The sequence below is a fragment of the Arachis stenosperma genome, chromosome 5 (genome assembly GCF_014773155.1).
Source record: "Arachis stenosperma cultivar V10309 chromosome 5, arast.V10309.gnm1.PFL2, whole genome shotgun sequence".
NCBI classification, from domain to species: domain Eukaryota; kingdom Viridiplantae; phylum Streptophyta; class Magnoliopsida; order Fabales; family Fabaceae; genus Arachis; species Arachis stenosperma.
Genome location: NC_080381.1, coordinates 138,575,141 through 138,579,459, shown reverse-complemented (window position 1 = coordinate 138,579,459; position 4,319 = coordinate 138,575,141). Strand labels below are relative to the sequence as shown.

Below are 4,319 nucleotides of genomic sequence, written 5' to 3'. Positions count from 1 at the left end.
CAATGCAAAAGAGTTATTCCGGTAGGGGAGGGAACCAAACCGGTGATTGGCGGCACTGTGACAGAGTGCTCTGCATTAGCTTTCACTGCGCGGATGGGAGGTAGCTGCTGACAACAGTGAGACCCTACACAAGTTTGCCATGGAAAGGAGTAAGAAGGATTGGATGAAGGCTGTAGGAAAGCAGAGAGACGGAAAGGAAGGCATCTTCATACACTTGTCTGAAGCTCTTACACCAATGATATGCATAAGTATCACTATCTTTATCTTTTATGTTATTTTCGTTCATCATTATCATATACATTTGAGTTTGCCTGACTAAGATTTACAAGATGACCATAGCTTGCTTCAATACTAACAATCTCCGTGGGATCGACCCTTACTCACGTAAGGTTTATTACTTGGACGACCCAGTGCACTTGCTGGTTAGTTGTGCGAAGTTGTGTAATGCCATGGTATTGAGCCACCAAGTTCTTGGAGCCATTACCGGGGATTATTTGAGTTGTGAAAAAGTATTGTTCACAATTTCGCGCACCAAGTTTTTGGCGCCGTTGCCGGGGATTATTTGAGTTGTGAAAAAGTATTGTTCACAATTTCGCGCACCAAGTTTTTGGCGCCGTTGCCGGGGATTGTTCAAGTTTTGAGCAAGCTTGTGGTAACATCAGTGCCAAGATCCGGCAACAACATCAAGTTCTTGGTGTTATTGCCCGGGATTGTTTAGGCTGGACAAACTGACGGTTTATCTTGTTGCTTAGATTAGGTGTTATTTTTTTTTCGAAATTCTTAAAGGTGAATTTTAGAGTTTCATGATGATTTGTTGAAATCTGGCTGGCTGAGAAGCCATGTCTAATCTGATTGGACCGAGGTTTCAACTTATCATCACAAGAGCTTGTTGACTCTCATCAATTTTGTTCTTGGAGCAGTGATCTGCTAAAGATTTGGCTGACCTTTGGTCATGTCTAGTGTTTTGGACCGAAGCTTTCTTTGAAAGCTTGGCTGGCTGTGAAGCCATGTCTAATTCCTGGACCGGAGTCTTAGACTAGCATTGCACTGATTCCTGGAATTCTCATTAAGAATTTTGATACTTTTTCATACTTAATTTTCGAAAAACACAAAAAAATTACAAAATCATAAAAAGACCAAAAAGATTTTATGTTTCTTGCTTAAGTTTAGTGTCTCATCCTAAGTTTGGTATCCAATGCATGTTATTGTTATGTTTTTCGAATACCATGCATGTATTTCTTTGTTTTGATCTTTGAATTCTGTTGACTTGAAGTATTTTGTGTGTCTCATATGCATTTTCATATTGTTAGTGTCAGTAGTACACAAACTGCTAAGTTTGGTGTCTTGCATGCATTGTTAATTGATTCCTTTTGCATTTTGATTATTAAAAATCCAAAAATATTTTTTTTTTTTAATTTGTGTCTCTTCAAGTCAATGATACAAAGAATTGAAGATTCAGAACATACTGCAGAGGAATTATACAGAAAAAGCTGAGCATTCAAAAATGCCCAGTAAAGAAGGCAGACTGGCGTTTAAACGCCAGCCAGGGTACCTGGTTGGGCGTTTAACGCCCAAAAAGGTAGCATTTTGGGCGTTAAACGCCAGAATGTATACCATTCTGGGCGTTTAACGCCAGGATGGTGCTAGGAGGAAGATTTTGTTTTCAAAATCAATTTTTCTTAGTTTTTCAAAATCAAATCTTTTTCAAATCAAATCTTTTCAATCAAATGTTTTCAAAATCAATTTCTTTCCTTTTAAAAAGATACTTACTAACAATTAATGATTTGATTGAACATCTCAAAATTGTTACCTTTTCTGATGAGAAAGGTTTTATGTTTGAATCATATCTTTTCTTGTTAGGCAAGTCATCAATTTCTTTTTAAATCATATCTTTTCAAATTGTTTTCAAATCATATCTTTTAAAAATGTTTTCAAATCATATCTTCTCAATCACATCTTTTTAAAACCATAACTTTTCAATTAAATCTTTTTAACCACATCTTTTTCAAAATAGTTTTCAATCAAATCTTTTTAATTTCTAATTTCAAAATCTTTTTTCAAAAATCACTTTATTTCCTTTCCACTTTGATTTTCGAAAATCAATTAATGTTTTTCAAGATGTTTTCAAATTTTTTTAATTGAATTTTCGAAAATTCTCTTCCCTCCTTCCCACCTCCTTCTATTTATGGAGTACCACTCCTTCTAAATGCACAATTCGGACCTTATCTAATTAAAAGTTCGAATTCTCCTTCTCCTTCTTCTTTCTAATTCTCTTTTCCTCTGACATTTCAAAGAATCTCTATACTGTGACATAGAGGATTCCACATTCTCTTCTTCTTTTTCTATTTCTTATGAGCAGAAGCAGAGACAAAGGCATTCTTGTTGAAGCTGACCCTGAACCTGAGAGAACCTTGAAGCGAAAGCTAAGAGAGGCCAAAACACAACTCTCTTTAGAGGACTTGACCGAATTCTTCAAGGAAGAAGACATGGCAGCCGAAAACAACAACAATGCCAACAATGCAAGGAAGGTGCTTGGTGACTTTACTGCACCTACTCCTGATTTTTATGGGAGAAGCATCTCTATCCCTGCCATTGGAGCAAACAACTTTGAGCTTAAGCCTCAATTAGTTTCTCTAATGCAACAGAATTGCAAGTTCCATGGACTTCCAATGGAAGATCCTCATCAGTTTTTAGCTGAATTCTTGCAAATCTGTGACACAGTCAAGACTAATGGGGTTGACCCTGAGGTCTATAGACTGATGCTATTCCCTTTTGCTGTAAGAGACAGAGCTAGAATATGGTTGGATTCTCAACCTAAAGAAAGCCTGGACTCTTGGGAAAAGCTAGTCAATGCCTTCTTGGCAAAGTTCTTTCCACCACAAAGATGGAGTAAGCTTAGAGTGGAAGTCCAAACCTTCAGACAGAAGGATGGAGAATCCCTCTATGAAGCTTGGGAAAGATACAAACAATTAATCAGAAGATGTCCCTCAAACATGCTTTCTGAATGGAGCATCATAGGTATTTTCTATGATGGTCTCTCTGAACTGTCCAAAATGTCTTTGGATAGCTCTGCAGGAGGATCTCTTCATCTGAAGAAGACGCCTGCAGAAGCTCAAGAATTGATTGAAATGGTTTCAAATAACCAATTCATGTACACTTCTGAAAGGAATCCTGTGAACAATGGGACTAGTCAGAAGAAAGGAGTTCTTGAGATTGACACTCTGAATGCCATATTGGCTCAGAACAAAATATTGACTCAACAAGTCAATTTGATTTCTCAAAGTCTGTCTGGAATGCAAAATGCTCCAAACAGTACTAAGGATGCTTCATCTGAGGAAGAAGCATATGATCCTGAGAACCCTTCCATGGAAGAAGTGAATTACCTAGGAGAACCATATGGTAACACTTATAATTCTTCATGGAGAAATCACCCAAATCTCTCATGGAAGAATCAAGAGAGACCTCAACAAGGTTTCAATAATAATGGTGGAAGAAACAGGTTTAACAATACTAAACCTTTTCCATCATCTTCTCAGCAACAGACAGAGAGCCCTAAGCAGAATACCTCTGACTTAGCAACCATGGTCTCTGATCTAATAAAGACCACTCAAAGTTTCATGACTGAAACTAGATCCTCCATTAGGAATTTGGAAGGACAAGTGGGTCAGCTGAGCAAGAAAATTACTGAACTTCCCCCAAGCACTCTCCCAAGTAACACTGAAGAAAATCCAAAAGGAGAGTGCAAAGCCATAACTATGGCCGAATTCTGGGAGGAAGAAGAGGCAGTGAACGCCACTGAGGGAAACCTCACTGGACGTCCACTGGCCTCCAATGAGTTCCCCAATGAGGAACCTTGGGAATCTGAGGCTCAAACTGAGAACATAGAGATTCCCTTAGACTTACTACTGCCTTTCATGAGCTCTGATGAGTATTCTTCCTCTGAAGAGGATGAGTATGTCACTGAGGAGCAAGTTGCTAAATACCTTGGAGCAATCATGAAGCTACATGACAAGTTATTTGGAAATGAGACTTGGGAGGATGAACCCCCTTTGCTCACCAAAGAACTGGATAACTTGTCTAGGCAGCAATTGCCTCAAAAGAGGCAGGATCCTGGGAAGTTTTCTATACCTTGTACCATAGGCATCATGACCTTCAAGAAGGCCTTGTGTGACTTAGGGTCAAGTGTAAACCTCATGCCCCTCTCTGTAATGGAGAAATTAGGGATCTTTGAGGTGCAAGCTGCAAAGATCTCACTAGAGATGGCAGACAACTCAAGAAAACAAGCCTATGGACTTGTAGAGAATGTTTTGGTGAAGGTT

General features: G+C 38.6%; 1 non-coding gene across 1 annotated transcript; it reads right to left on the bottom strand.

Annotated features, from left to right (window-relative positions):
• Positions 1-2,891: 2,891 nt before the first annotated feature.
• Positions 2,892-2,999, bottom strand: LOC130983830 (small nucleolar RNA R71). Its single transcript, XR_009087803.1, has one exon. It is a non-coding gene; the product is annotated as a small nucleolar RNA R71 (small nucleolar RNA).
• Between the last annotated feature and the right edge of the window lie 1,320 nt (positions 3,000-4,319).